This window comes from Coregonus lavaretus, assembly GCF_964263955.1.
Source record: "Coregonus lavaretus genome assembly, contig: HAP1_SCAFFOLD_5278, whole genome shotgun sequence".
Lineage (NCBI taxonomy): Eukaryota > Metazoa > Chordata > Actinopteri > Salmoniformes > Salmonidae > Coregonus > Coregonus lavaretus.
Genome location: NW_028164728.1, coordinates 21,344 through 37,500, shown reverse-complemented (window position 1 = coordinate 37,500; position 16,157 = coordinate 21,344). Strand labels below are relative to the sequence as shown.

General features: G+C 48.2%; 1 pseudogene across 1 annotated transcript in view; it reads right to left on the bottom strand.

Annotated features, from left to right (window-relative positions):
- The window catches only part of LOC311116718 (sodium- and chloride-dependent GABA transporter 3-like), a 19,704-nt pseudogene extending 4,112 nt beyond the window's left edge, over positions 1 to 15,592 (bottom strand). The window contains exons 1-3 of the transcript in view: positions 15,584 to 15,592; positions 13,753 to 13,887; positions 1,956 to 2,059 (exon numbers count right to left, since the gene is read on the bottom strand). The product of the transcript in view is annotated as a sodium- and chloride-dependent GABA transporter 3-like (transcript). The remainder of the gene's footprint in view (positions 1 to 1,955; positions 2,060 to 13,752; positions 13,888 to 15,583) is intronic.
- Between the last annotated feature and the right edge of the window lie 565 nt (positions 15,593 to 16,157).

Below are 16,157 nucleotides of genomic sequence, written 5' to 3'. Positions count from 1 at the left end.
ATAGTCAAAGGGTGTGAATACTTTCTGAAGGCACTGTAGATAAGTAGTATAGTATTGATCAGGGGCAGTTCCAGTTTAACCATTCAGTCCTAACACTTACTGGAAGCAGTAGGCGGTAGCTGTGTCGTCTAACCAGTAGTATTGTCAGTCTAACCAGTAGTATTGTCAGTCTAACCAGTAGTATTGTCAGTCTAACCAGTAGTATTGTCTATGTGTCAGTCTAACCAGTAGTATTGTCAGTCTAACCAGTAGTATTGTCAGTCTAACCAGTAGTATTGTCAGTCTAACCAGTAGTATTGTCTATATGTCAGTCTAACCAGTAGTATTGTCAGTCTAACCAGTAGTATTGTCAGTCTAACCAGTAGTATTGTCAGTCTAACCAGTAGTATTGTCAGTCTAACCAGTAGTATTGTCAGTCTAACCAGTAGTATTGTCAGTCTAAACAGTAGTATTGTCAGTCTAACCAGTAGTATTGTCAGTCTAACCAGTAGTATTGTCAGTCTAACCAGTAGTATTGTCAGTCTAACCAGTAGTATTGTCAGTGTGTCAGTCTAACCAGTAGTATTGTCTGTTTTATAATGTACAGTACCAGTCAAAAGTTTGGACACACCTACTCACTCAACGGGTTTTCTTTATTTTTACTATTTTCTACATTGTAGAATAATAGTGAAGACATCAAAACTATGAAATAACACATATGGAGCCTTTACACAGCCTGGAGGTCATTGTCCTGTTGAAAAACAAATGATAGTCCCACTAAGCCCAAACCAGATGGAATGGCGTATCGCTGCAGAATGCTGTGGTAGCCATGCTGGCTAAGTGTGCCTTGAATTCTAAATAAATCACAGACAGTGTCACCAGCAAAGCACCCCCACACCATAACACCACCTCCTCCATGCTTTACGGTGGGAACTACACATGCGGAGATCATCCGTTCACCTACTCTGCGTCCAAGTAAGTCTCTTCTTATTATTGGTGTCCTTTAGTAGTGGTTTCTTTGCAGCAATTCGACCATGAAGGCCTGATTCACGCAGTCTCCTCTGAACAGTTGATGTTGAGATGTGTCTGTTACTTGAACTCTGTGAAGCATTTATTTGGGCTGCAATTTCTGAGGCTGCTAACTCTAATGAACTTATCCTCTGCAGCAGAGGTAACTCTGGGTCTTCCTTTCCTGTGGCGGTCCTCATGAGAGCCAGTTTCATCACAGCGCTTGATGGTTTTTGCAACTGCACTTGAAGAATCTTTCAATGTTCTTGAAATGTTCCGTATTGACTGACCTTCATGTCTTAAATTAATGATTGACTGTCGTTTCTCTTTGCTTATTTGAGCTGTTCTTACCATAATATGGACTTGGTCTTTTACCAAATAGGGCTGTCTTCTGTATACCCCCCCCCCCCCCTACCTTGTCACAACACAACTGATTGGCTCAAATGCATTAAGAAGGAAAGAAATTCCACAAATTAACTTTTAACAAGGCACACCTGTTAATTGAAATGCATTCCAGGTGACTACCTCATGAAGCTGGTTGAGATAATACCCAGAGTGTGCAAAGCTGTCATCAAGGCAAAGGGTGGCTACTTTGAAGAATCTCACATATACATATATTTTGATTTGTTTAACACTTTTTTTTTGGCTACTACATGATTTCAAATGTGTTATTTCATAGTTTTGATGTCTTCACTATTATTCTACAATGTAGAAAATAGTAAAAATAAAGAACAACCCTGGAATGAGTAGGTGTTCTAAAACTTTTGACTGGTACTGTATGTCAAGCAAAAACCAATGATTGCAAAGCTAAACAAACCATACAATTATATGCACTTTTAACTATTTCCACTGAAAAATTTGACAAAAACACATTCACTTGAAGAACAGTGCGAGTGCAAAATGTGGTAACAGAGTGACGGTTTGTGCCGTTATTCTGTTACCAAACTTAGCCTGTGTGTCAGTTTTACCGGTAGCAGTTGTTGTCATAGCTGTTGTAGCTCCCCAGGGCCGTCAGGCACCCCAGACAGATGGCATAGGAGAAGAAGATCTGAGTCCCAGCATCCACCCACACCTGAGGGACACACCAGGTCACGCAACCAGTTACACACAGGACTGGGACAAGGCATCCACCCACACCTGAGGGACACACCAGGTCACGCAACCAGTTACACACAGGACTGGGACAAGGCATCCACCCACACCTGAGGGACACACCAGGTCACGCAACCAGTTACACACAGGACTGGGACAAGGCATCCACCCACACCTGAGGGACACACCAGGTCACGCAACCAGTTACACACAGGACTGGGACAAGGCATCCACCCACACCTGAGGGACACACCAGGTCACGCAACCAGTTACACACAGGATTGGGACAAGGCACCTACCTATATTTAAGGAACACAACACAACAGGATCAGTATCATGTTTGTACGTAGATCAATGCTTTTCTATGTCGTTTCAAGCAACCTTTTTTTTAAGGTACATTTAATATTTTAGTCAGAAGCAACGGCCCCTTTTGCCAAACAGCAGTTCTTTATCGCTCACTCTCTCTCTCTTTCTCTCTCTCTTTCTCCCTTTCTCTCTCTTTCGTTCATGTACTTTCAACAACAACAGAAACAACAAAAAATACCTTGCTTTCTGTTCTTCTCTCTCTCTCACTCTATATCTTCTGTTCTTCTCTCTCTCACTCTATATTTTCTGTCCTTCTCTCTCTCACTCCATATTTTCTGTCTTTCTCTCTCTCTCTCACTCCATATTTTCTGTCCTTCTCTCTCTCTCTCACTCCATATTTTAATTGCCATCCCTCTATTTCTCTCTATCCCTCCATCTCTCCCACTTTCAGTAATGTTCTCTCGCTTTCTCTTTTTCTACCCTCGATCCTCTTTCTCTCTCCTGCTCTCTCTCTCTCTTTCCTTCTCTCTCCTCACTCTCTCTCCTGCTCTCTCTCTCACTTTCCTTCGCTCTCCTCACTGTCTCTCCTGCTCTCTCTCTCTCTCTCTCTCTCTCTCTCTCTCTCTCTCTCTCTCTCTCTCTCTCTCTCTCTCTCTCTCCTCACTGTCTCTTCTGCTCTCTGTCTTTCTTGTCTCTCTCTCCTTTTCTATCACACATCCCTCTTCCTCATTAATCAGCACAGAGGAGTCTACTAATGGTATCCACTTCTCATGCATGATAAACAGCGTATTGGCAGTCAGCTGTAAAGACTAGGACAAGCAGCAGGCTTTGATCCAGAACAGGCTGTGATCAATATGGAGAGCAGAGAGCAAGACTGGCTGACTGGCTGACTGGCTGACTGACTGACTAGCTGACTGGCTGACTGGCTGACTGGCTGACTGGCTGACTGACTGACTGACTGGCTGACTGGCTGACTGACTGACTGACTGGCTGACTGGCTGACTGACTAGCTGGCTGGCTGACTGACTGACTGGCTGACTGGCTGACTAGCTGGTTGGTTGACTAACTGGCTGACTGGTTGGCTGACTAGCTGGTTGGCTGACTGACTGGCTGACTGGTTGGCTGACTAGCTGGTTGGCTGGTTGGCTGGCTGACTGGCTGACTGGCTGACTGGCTGACTGACTGACTGGCTGACTGGCTGACTGGCTGACTGGATGACTGGCTGACTGACTGACTGGCTGACTGGCTGACTGACTAGCTGGCTGGCTGACTGACTGACTAGCTGGTTGGCTGACTGACTGACTGGCTGACTGGCTGACTAGCTGGTTGGCTGACTGACTGGCTAACTGGTTGGCTGACTAGCTGGTTGGCTGACTGACTGGCTGACTGGTTGGCTGACTAGCTGGTTGGCTGACTGACTGGCTGACTGGTTGGCTGACTAGCTGGTTGGCTGGTTGGCTGGCTGACTGGCTGACTGGCTGACTGGCTGACTGACTGACTGGCTGACTGGCTGACTGGATGACTGGCTGACTGACTGACTGACTGGCTGACTGGCTGACTGACTAGCTGGCTGGCTGACTGACTGACTAGCTGGTTGGCTGACTGACTGACTGGCTGACTGGCTGACTAGCTGGTTGGCTGACTGACTGGCTAACTGGTTGGCTGACTAGCTGGTTGGCTGACTGGTTGGCTGACTAGCTGGTTGGCTGGTTGGCTGGCTGACAGGCTGACTGGCTGACTGGCTGGCTGACTGACTGACTGACTGACTAGCTGGTTGGCTGACTGGCTGACTGGCTGACTGGTTGGCTGACTAGCTGGTTGGCTGGCTGGCTGACTGTCTGACTGGCTGACTGGCTGGTTGGCTGACTGACTGACTGGCTGACTGGCTGACTGACTGGTTGGCTGACTGACTTGTTGGCTGACTGACTGGCTGACTGGCTGACTAGCTGGTTGGCTGACTCATTGACTGGCTGACTGACTAGCTGGCTGGCTGACTGACTGACTGACTAGCTGGTTGGCTGACTGGCTGGTTGGCTGACTGACTGACTGACTGGCTGGCTGACTGATTAGCTGGTTGGCTGACTAGCTGGTTGGCTGACTGACTGGCTGACTGGCTGACTGGTTGGCTCACTAGCTGGTTGACTGACTGACTGACTGACTGACTGGCTGACTGGCTGGTTGGCTGACTGACTGACTGGCTGACTGGCTGACTGACTGGTTGGCTGACTGACTTGTTGGCTGACTGACTGGCTGACTGGCTGACTAGCTGGTTGGCTGACTCATTGACTGGCTGACTGACTAGCTGGCTGGCTGACTGACTGACTGACTAGCTGGTTGGCTGACTGGCTGGTTGGCTGACTGACTGACTGACTGGCTGGCTGACTGATTAGCTGGTTGGCTGACTAGCTGGTTGGCTGACTGACTGGCTGACTGGCTGACTGGTTGGCTCACTAGCTGGTTGACTGACTGACTGACTGACTGACTGGCTGACTGACTGGTTGGCTGACTGACTGACTAACTGGCTGACTGGCTGACTGACTGACTGACTGGCTGACTGGCTGATTGGCTGGCTGTCTGACTGGCTGAATGACTGATTGGCTGGCTGGCTGGCTGGCTGACTGGCTGATTGGCTGACTGGCTGGCTGACTGGCTGATTGGCTGGCTGGCTGGCTGGCTGGCTGGCTGGCTGACTGGCTGGCTGACTGGCTGACTGGCTGACTAGCTGGTTGGCTGACTCACTGACTGGCTGACAGACTAGCTGGCTGGCTGACTGACTGACTGACTAGCTGGTTGGCTGACTGACTGACTGACTGGCTGGCTGACTGACTAGCTGGTTGGCTGACTGACTGACTGACTGACTGGCTGACTGACTAGCTGGTTGGCTGACTGACTGTCTGACTGGCTGACTGGTTGGCTCACTAGCTGGTTGACTGACTGACTGACTGGCTGACTGACTGACTGACTGACTGGGTGACTGGCTGGTTGGCTGACTGACTGACTGACTGGATGACTGACTAGCTGGTTGGCTGACTGACTGACTGGCTGGCTGACTGACTGACTAGCTGGTTGGCTGACTGACTGACTGACTGGCTGACTGGCTGATTGGCTGGCTGTCTGACTGGCTGAATGACTGATTGGCTGGCTGGCTGGCTGGCTGACTGGCTGATTGGCTGACTGGCTGGCTGACTGGCTGATTGGCTGGCTGGCTGGCTGGCTGGCTGGCTGACTGGCTGGCTGACTGGCTGATTGACTGATTGGCTGGCTGATTGACTGGCTGATTGGCTGGCTGGCTGGCTGACTGGCTGATTGGCTGACTGGCTGATTGGCTGAATGGCTGACTGGCTGATTGGCGGCTGGCTGGCTGGCTGGCTGGCTGGCTGGCTGGCTGGCTGAATGTCTGATTGGCTGGCTGGCTGGCTGATTGGCTGGCTGGCTGGCTGGCTGGCTGATTGGCTGGCTGGCTGACTGGCTGATTGGCTGGCTGGCTGACTGGCTGAATGGCTGATTGGCTGACTGGCTGATTGGCGGCTGGCTGGCTGGCTGGCTGGCTGGCTGACTGGCTGGCTGGCTGACTGGCTGGCTGAATGTCTGGCTGGCTGGCTGGCTGGCTGGCTAGCTGAATGTCTGATTGGCTGGCTGGCTGGCTGGCTGACTGACTAGCTGGTTGGCTGACTGACTGACTGACTGGCTGGCTGACTGACTAGCTGGTTGGCTGACTGACTGACTGACTGACTGGCTGACTGACTAGCTGGTTGGCTGACTGACTGTCTGACTGGCTGACTGGTTGGCTCACTAGCTGGTTGACTGACTGACTGACTGGCTGACTGACTGACTGACTGACTGACTGGGTGACTGGCTGGTTGGCTGACTGACTGACTGACTGGATGACTGACTAGCTGGTTGGCTGACTGACTGACTGGCTGGCTGACTGACTGACTAGCTGGTTGGCTGACTGACTGACTGACTGGCTGACTGGCTGATTGGCTGGCTGTCTGACTGGCTGAATGACTGATTGGCTGGCTGGCTGGCTGGCTGACTGGCTGATTGGCTGACTGGCTGGCTGACTGGCTGATTGGCTGGCTGGCTGGCTGGCTGGCTGGCTGGCTGACTGGCTGGCTGACTGGCTGATTGACTGATTGGCTGGCTGATTGACTGGCTGATTGGCTGGCTGGCTGGCTGACTGGCTGATTGGCTGACTGGCTGATTGGCTGAATGGCTGACTGGCTGATTGGCGGCTGGCTGGCTGGCTGGCTGGCTGGCTGGCTGGCTGGCTGGCTGAATGTCTGATTGGCTGGCTGGCTGGCTGATTGGCTGGCTGGCTGGCTGGCTGGCTGATTGGCTGGCTGGCTGACTGGCTGATTGGCTGGCTGGCTGACTGGCTGAATGGCTGATTGGCTGACTGGCTGATTGGCGGCTGGCTGGCTGGCTGGCTGGCTGGCTGACTGGCTGGCTGGCTGACTGGCTGGCTGAATGTCTGGCTGGCTGGCTGGCTGGCTGGCTAGCTGAATGTCTGATTGGCTGGCTGGCTGGCTGGCTGGCTGAATGTCTGATTGGCTGACTGGCTGGCTGGCTGGCTGGCTGGCTGGCTGACTGGCTGATTGGCTGGCTGACTGGCTGACTGGCTGATTGGCTGGCTGACTGGCTGACTGGCTGGATGACTGGCTGGCTGAATGTCTGCGTACACCAATGGATGCACAAAGACCTGATAAGGACTAGAGTGGTGCCACATGTTACTCTTGCCCACTATGGCACTTAACTATACCTTACTATACCTTACTATACCTTACTATACCTTACTATACCTTACTATACCTTACTATACCTTACTATACCTTCCTATACCTTATTATACCTTACTATACCTTACTATACCTTCCTATACCTTACTATACCTTCCTATACCTTACTATACCTTACTATACCTTACTATACCTTCCTATACCTTACTATACTTTACTATACCTTACTATACCTTACTATACCTTACTATACCTTACTATAACTTACTATACCTTACTATACCTTACTATACTTTACTATACCTTACTATACCTTACTATACCTTACTATACCTTACTATAACTTACTATACCTTACTATACCTTACTATACTTTACTATACCTTATTATACCTTACTATACCTTACTATACCTTACTATACCTTACTATACTTTACTATACCTTACTATACCTTACTATACCTTACTATACCTTACTATACCTTCCTATACCTTACTATACCTTATTATACCTTACTATACCTTACTATACAGTTGAAGTCGGAAGTTTACATACACTTAGGTTGGATTCATTAAAACTCGTTTTTCAACCACTCCACAAATTTCTTGTTAACAAACTATAGTTTTGGCAAGTCGGTTAGGACATCTACTTTGTGCGTGACACAAGTAATTTTTCCAACAATTGTTTACAGACAGATTATTTCACTTATAATTCACTGTATCACAATTCCAGTGGGTCAGAAGTTTACATACACTAAGCTGACTGTGCCTTTAAACAGCTTGGAAAATTCCAGAAAATGATGTAATGTCTTTAAAAGCTTCTGATAGGCTAATTGACATCATTTGAGTCAATTGGAGGTGTACCTGTGGATGTATTTCAAGGCCTACCTTCAAACTCAGTGCCTCTTTGCTTGACATCATGGGAAAATCAAAAGAAATCAGCCAAGTCTGGTTCATCCTTGGGAGCAATTTCCAAACGACCTGAAGGTACCACGGTCATCTGTACAAACAATAGTACGCAAGTATAAACACCATGGGACCACGCAGCCGTCATACCGCTCAGGAAGGAGACGCGTTCTGTCTCCTAGAGATGAACATACTTTGGTGCGAAAAGTGCAAATCAATCCCAGAACAACAGCAAATGACCTTGTGAAGATGCTGGAGGAAACGGGCACAAAAGTATCTATATCCACAGTAAAACGAGTCCTATATCGACATAACCTGAAAGGCCGCTCAGCAAGGAAGAAGCCACTGCTCCAAAACCGCCATAAAAAAGCCAGACTACGGTTTGCAACTGCACATGGGGACAAAGATCGTACTTTTTGGAGAAATGTCCTCTGGTCTGATGAAACAAAAATAGAACTGTTTGGCCATAATGACCATCGTTATGTTTGGAGGAAAAAGGGGAAGGCTTGCAAGCCGAAGAACACCATCCCAACCGTGAAGCACAGGGGTGGCAGCATCATGCTGTGGGGATGCTTTGCTGCAGGAGGGACTGGTGCACTTCACAAAATAGATGGCATCATGAGGAAGGAAAATTATGTGGATATATTGAAGCAACATCTCAAGACATCAGTCAGGAAGTTAAAGCTTGGTTGCAAATGGGTCTTCCAAATGGACAATGACCCCAAGCATACTTCCAAAGTTGTGGCAAAATGGCTTAAGGATAACAAAGTCAAGGTATCGGAGTGGCCATCACAAAGCCCTGACATCAATCCTATAGAAAATCTGTGGGCAGAACTGAAAAAGCATGTGCAAGCAAGGAGGCCTACAAACCTGACTCAGTTACACCAGCTCTGTCAGGAGGAATGGGCCAAAATTCACCCAACGTATTGTGTGAAGCTTGTGGAAGGCTACCCGAAACGTTTGACCGAAGTTAAACAATTTAACGGCAATGCTACCAAATACTAATTGAGTGTATGTAAACTTCTGACCCACTGGGAATGTGATGAAAGAAATAAAAGCTTAAATAAATCATTCTCTCTACTATTATTCTGACATTTCACATTCTTATAATAAAGTGGTGATCCTAACTGACCTAAAACAGGGAATTTTTACTAGGATTAAATGTCAGGAATTGTGAAAAACTGAGTTTAAATGTATTTGGCTAAGGTGTATGTAAACATCCGACTTCAACTGTACATATGTAAGTAACATAGCACTTACTTTTTTTTTCTTCTTTTTTGTCATTTAGCAGACACTCTTATCCAGAGCGATTTACAGGAGCAATTAGGGTTAAGTGCCTTGCTCAAGGGCACATCGACAGATTTTTCACCTAGTCGGCTCGGGGATTAGAACCAGCGACCTTTCGGTTACTGGCACAACGCTCTTACCCACTGAGCCACCTGCCAAAGCTGCTACCTGTTTCTTGCCAGCATAGATTCTGACACTCAGCTCTTGTATCATTAATAACACAGAGATATCGTGTTCATGTTACGTAACCCGGACAGGGTTTCTCACACGTTATTAGCACGCTAACACGTTCAGCGTGTCACAGCCTACTCATTCGCACAGCCGAACAACACCCCATAATAACAGACCGTTCTGGCGTTCTCAGAAAAAGCAGTTGCCTAGCAACCCCCAGCTACCTGCTGTCTTGAGCTCAGGTCAAGATGCTTCTATTCTGTCGAGTGATGTCACGATGCCTCAAACATTAAAACATGAAATGCACACTCATCTCTCTGTCCAGTGGGCTTACTGTACAAAGACTGCTATTACTACTATAGGTTACACTCTAAGAGCTGCTGATACTTCAGCAGGTGCCATTCCTCTGTACCAATCAGCACAAGCCTACTTCAAGCCTCTTCATCTCTGTCTTTGCTTCTCTCTCTCTCTCTCTCTCTCTCTCTCTCTCTCTCTCTCTCTCTCTCTCTCTCTCTCTCTCTCTCTCTCTCTCTTTGCCTCATTCTTTAGACCACTCATCTTTCTGTTTGGTATGCAGTGTTAAGCAGTCGACGATTAGAGGGTGTCAGTTCTTCTTTAACACCCAGGACCAGCCCAGTTCAACCCAGTTCAACCCAGTACTGGTAATATATTATGTCACCTCTACCTCCTGTGGTCAGCTGTAGCCAGCACCCCACCACCCCACCTCTACCTCCTGTGGTCAGCTGTAGTCAGCACCCCACCACCCCACCTCTACCTCCTGTGGTCAGCTGTAGTCAGCACCCCACCACCCCACCTCTACCTCCTGTGGTCAGCTGTAGCCAGCACCCCACCACCCCACCTCTACCTCCTGTGGTCAGCACCCCACCACCCCACCTCTACCTCCTGTGGTCAGCTGTAGCCAGCACCCCACCACCCCACCTCTACCTCCTGTGGTCAGCTGTAGTCAGCACCCCACCACCCCACCTCTACCTCCTGTGGTCAGCTGTAGCCAGCACCCCACCACCCCACCTCTACCTCCTGTGGTCAGCTGTAGCCAGCACCCCACCTCTACCTCCTGTGGTCAGCTGTAGCCAGCACCCCACCACCCCACCTCTACCTCCTGTGGTCAGCTGTAGTCAGCACCCCAGCACCCCACCTCTACCTCCTGTGGTCAGCTGTAGTCAGCACCCCACCCCACCACCCCACCTCTACCTCCTGTGGTCAGCTGTAGCCAGCACCCCACCACCCCACCTCTACCTCCTGTGGTCAGCTGTAGCCAGCACCCCACCACCCCACCTCTACCTCCTGTGGTCAGCTATAGCCAGCACCCCACCACCCTACCACCCCACCTCTACCTCCTGTGGTCAGCTGTAGCCAGCACCCCACCACCCCACCTCTACCTCCTGTGGTCAGCTATAGCCAGCACCCCACCACCCCACCACCCCACCTCTACCTCCTGTGGTCAGCTGTAGCCAGCACCCCACCACCCCACCTCTACCTCCTGTGGTCAGCTGTAGCCAGCACCCCACCACCCCACCTCTACCTCCTGTGGTCAGCTGTAGTCAGCACCCCACCACCCCACCACCCCACCACCCCACCTCTACCTCCTGTGGTCAGCTGTAGCCAGCACCCCACCACCCCACCTCTACCTCCTGTGGTCAGCTGTAGCCAGCACCCCACCCCACCACCCCACCTCTACCTCCTGTGGTCAGCTGTAGCCAGCACCCCACCACCCCACCACCCCACCTCTACCTCCTGTGGTCAGCTGTAGCCAGCACCCCACCACCCCACCACCCCACCTCTACCTCCTGTGGTCAGCTGTAGCCAGCACCCCACCACCCCACCTCTACCTCCTGTGGTCAGCTGTAGCCAGCACCCCACCACCCCACCACCCCACCTCTACCTCCTGTAGTCAGCTGTAGTCAGCACCCCACCACCCCACCTCTACCTCCTGTGGTCAGCTGTAGCCAGCACCCCACCACCCCACCTCTACCTCCTGTGGTCAGCACCCCACCACCCCACCTCTACCTCCTGTAGTCAGCTGTAGCCAGCACCCCACCACCCCACCTCTACCTCCTGTGGTCAGCTATAGCCAGCACCCCACCACCCCACCTCTACCTCCTGTGGTCAGCTGTAGCCAGCACCCCACCACCCCACCTCTACCTCCTGTGGTCAGCTATAGCCAGCACCCCACCACCACACCATCTGTGCTCCCTGGCAGCTAGCTACCACTGCTGTCACTGCTCTGAGAGTCCCAAATGGTACCCTTTTCCCTATGTAGCGCTACTATTCTACAGACATACACACAGGGATAATACCTAAGACCTATTTGGACGGGATAATACTTCTCATCCCTGTGTTTTGAGGGATATTTCAGAGTTTAACAGGTGCTGCACCCAGTTTAGGTAAGAACAGGGGAACAAATTGATGGTTAAAACAAAGTGCTATACAGGCAGCCCACAGATGAATGATCTGTTTTGTCATATATCAACATTCCTAGAGCTGTACTTCTCTTTTAAAAGATGAAGTGGATGATATTGTGCCAATGAATTGATCAATTGCAACAGTATTATTATTATTATTATTATAATTATTATAATTATTATTATTATTATTATTATTAGATCAAAATGTATTATTGGGCCTCCCGAGTGGCGCAGCGGTCTAAGGCACTGATCAGTGCTAGAGGCGTCACTACAGATCCGGGTTCGATGGCGGGCTGTGTCGCAGCCGGCCGCAACCGGGAGACCAATGAAGTGGCCCAGCGTCGTCTGGGTTAGGGGAGGATTTGACTGGCTGGGATGTCCTTGTCCCATTGCGCTCTAGCGACTCCTTGTGGCGGGCCGGGCGCATGCACGCTGACACGGTCGCCAGTTGTACGGTGTCAAGAAGCAGTGCGGCTTGGCGGGGTCGTGTTTCGTGGGACGCATGGCTCTCGACCTTCGCCTCTCCCGAGTCCGCACGGGAGTTGCAGCGATGGGACAAGACTGTAACTACCAATTGGGGGGTAAAGATGAAGAGGATGATATTGTGCCAATTAATTGATAAATTACCAAATACGTCAGGTAATTAAATGCCTGCGTAGGTTACAGTTCATGGTTCTTATTAATATGCATTATTATTTTGACTTTCTCTGAACTGAAGGCCATTAGACCAATATCAGACTATCCCTAGACATTTGAAATATCTTCACGCCTAGAAGAGCCTCCAGGCATCCGTTATAACGGCCAACTGTGAATGAGGAAGGCCCAACATTATGTAAAGAAAAGTATGCTTTTATCTGAGCCAGAATGTCCCACAGGGCCAAGAGACAGAACGGCCCATAGGGGCAGAAGCCAATCTCCTGTTTCTGTAGGGTGAGGCAGCTTGATGTACAAGTACATCCCCTGGACAGGACGCTAGTCTATCTCCTGTTTCTGTAGTGAGACAGCTTGATGTACAAGTACACCCCCTGGACAGGGCGCTAGTCTATCTCCTGTTTCTGTAGTGAGGCAGCTTGATGTACAAGTACACCCCCTGGACAGGGCGCTAGTCTATCTCCTGTTTCTGTAGTGAGGCAGCTTGATGTACAAGTACACCCCCTGGACAGGACACTAGTCTATCTCCTGTTTCTGTAGTGAGGCAGCTTGATGTACAGTACACCCCCTGGACAGGACACTAGTCTATCTCCTGTTTCTGTAGTGAGGCACTGTGATGTGCAGTACACCCCCTGGACAGGACACTAGTCTATCTCCTGTTTCTGTAGTGAGGCAGCTTGATGTACAAGTACACCCCCTGGACAGGGCGCTAGTCTATCTCCTGTTTCTGTAGTGAGACAGCTTGATGTACAGGACACCCCCTGGACAGGGCGCTAGTCTATCTCCTGTTTCTGTAGTGAGGCAGCTTGATGTACAAGTACACCCCCTGGACAGGGCGCTAGTCTATCTCCTGTTTCTGTAGTGAGGCACTGTGATGTATAAGTACACCCCCTGGACAGGACTCTAGCGCTAAAGTAGTGCACTATAAAGAGAATAGGGTGCAAATTCAGATTTGCCCAGTTGCTGTGAGACAAACTGCTAATGGCTTAGAGAGAAGACGACAGGGATGCCATGTTGGATCGAACACACCAAGGTGACAGTTGCTGAGAGACTAACAGCAGCTAAGGGAGACGGTGACAGGGATGCCCATGTTGGATCGAAGGTGACAGTTGCTGAGACACTAACTGCTAGTGTCTGAGAGAGAAGACGACCGTACGGCCATGTTGGATCGAGCGGCGGTACCTACCTGTGGGTCTGAGAGGCGGGAGATGTCGGGGTACAGGTAGAACTTGATCCCTTCCCACGCCCCCGGAAGAGTCACCCCTCGGATCAGCAGGACCAGCAGCATGGCATAGGGGAAGGTAGCAGTTACATACACCACCTATAGATGAACAGAACAACAACATATCATATCATCTATAGGGGAAGGTAACCGTCACATTCAAACACATCATATACAGTGTAATCGACAGGTTCCATACACCACCTATAGCAGAGAGAACAGCATATCATGTTATACATAATATATTATATTATTCCAGGGTTGGGGTCATTTTGAATTGAAGGCAGTCAATTCAGAAAGTATAGGTAGCAGTCTCATAGGAACATATCATATATCATCTATAGGTAGCAGTCACATAGGAACATATCATATATCATCTATAGGTAGCAGTCACATAGGAACATATCATATATCATCTATAGGTAGCAGTCTCATAGGAACATATCATATATCATCTATAGGTAGCAGTCACATAGGAACATATCATATATCATCTATAGGTAGCAGTCACATAGGAACATATCATATATCATCTATAGGTAGCAGTCACATAGGAACATATCGTATATCATCTATAGGTAGCAGTCACATAGGAACATATCATATATCATCTATAGGTAGCAGTCACATAGGAACATATCATATTTCATCTATAGGTAGCAGTCACATAGGAACATATCATATATCATCTATAGGTAGCAGTCACATAGGAACATATCATATTTCATCTATAGGTAGCAGTCACATAGGAACATATCATATATCATCTATAGGTAGCAGTCACATAGGAACATATCATATATCATCTATAGGTAGCAGTCACATAGGAACATATCATATATCATCTATAGGTAGCAGTCACATAGGAACATATCATATATCATCTATAGGTAGCAGTCACATAGGAACATATCATATTTCATCTATAGGTAGCAGTCACATAGGAACATATCATATATCATCTATAGGTAGCAGTCACATAGGAACATATCATATATCATCTATAGGTAGCAGTCACATAGGAACATATCATATATCATCTATAGGTAGCAGTCACATAGGAACATATCATATTTCATCTATAGGTAGCAGTCACATAGGAACATATCATATATCATCTATAGGTAGCAGTCACATAGGAACATATCATATTTCATCTATAGGTAGCAGTCACATAGGAACATATCATATTTCATCTATAGGTAGCAGTCACATAGGAACATATCATATATCATCTATAGGTAGCAGTCACATAGGAACATATCATATATCATCTATAGGTAGCAGTCACATAGGAACATATCATATATCATCTATAGGTAGCAGTCACATAGGAACATATCATATATCATCTATAGGTAGCAGTCACATAGGAACATATCATATTTCATCTATAGGTAGCAGTCACATAGAAACATATCATATATCATCTATAGGTAGCAGTCACATAGGAACATATCATATATAATATATAGGTAGCAGTCACATAGGAACATATCATATATCATCTATAGGTAGCAGTCACATAGGAACATATCATATATCATCCATAGGTTGCATACAGTACACCACATATTGATAGACAGAACAACATATCATACTGTATCTACATCGTATCCTCTATCGTAATCGCTCCTCTTTCACCCCAGCTGCCAAACTAACCCTGATTCAGATGACCATCCTACCCATGCTAGATTACGGAGACGTAATTTATAGATCGGCAGGTAAGGGTGCTCTCGAGCGGCTAGATGTTCTTTACCATTCGGCCATCAGATTTGCCACCAACGCTCCTTACAGGACACATCACTGCACTCTATACTCCTCTGTAAACTGGTCATCTCTGTATACCCGTCGCAAGACCCACTGGTTAATGCTTATTTATAAAACCCTCTTAGGCCTCACTCCCCCCTATCTGAGATACCTACTGCAGCCCTCATCCTCCACATACAACACCCGTTCTGCCAGTCACATTCTGTTAAAGGTCCCCAAATCTCCTCTTTTCAGTTCTCTACAGCTAGCGACTGGAACGAGCTGCAAAAAACACTCACACTGGACAGTTTTATCTCCATCTCTTCATTCAAAGACTAAATCATGGACACTCTTACTGCCAGTTGTGGCTGCTTCGCCTGATGTATTGTCGTCTCTACCTTCTTGCCCTTTGTGCTGTTGTCTGTGCCCAATAATGTCTGTACCATGTTGTGTTGCTACCGTGTTGTTGTCATGTTGTGTTGCTACCATGCTGTGTGGTTGTCTTAGGTCTCTCTTTATGTAGTGTTGTGGTGTCTCTCTTTATGTAGTGTTGTGGTGTCTCTCTTTATGTAGTGTTGTGGTGTCTCTCTTTATGTAGTGTTGTGGTGTCTCTCTTTATG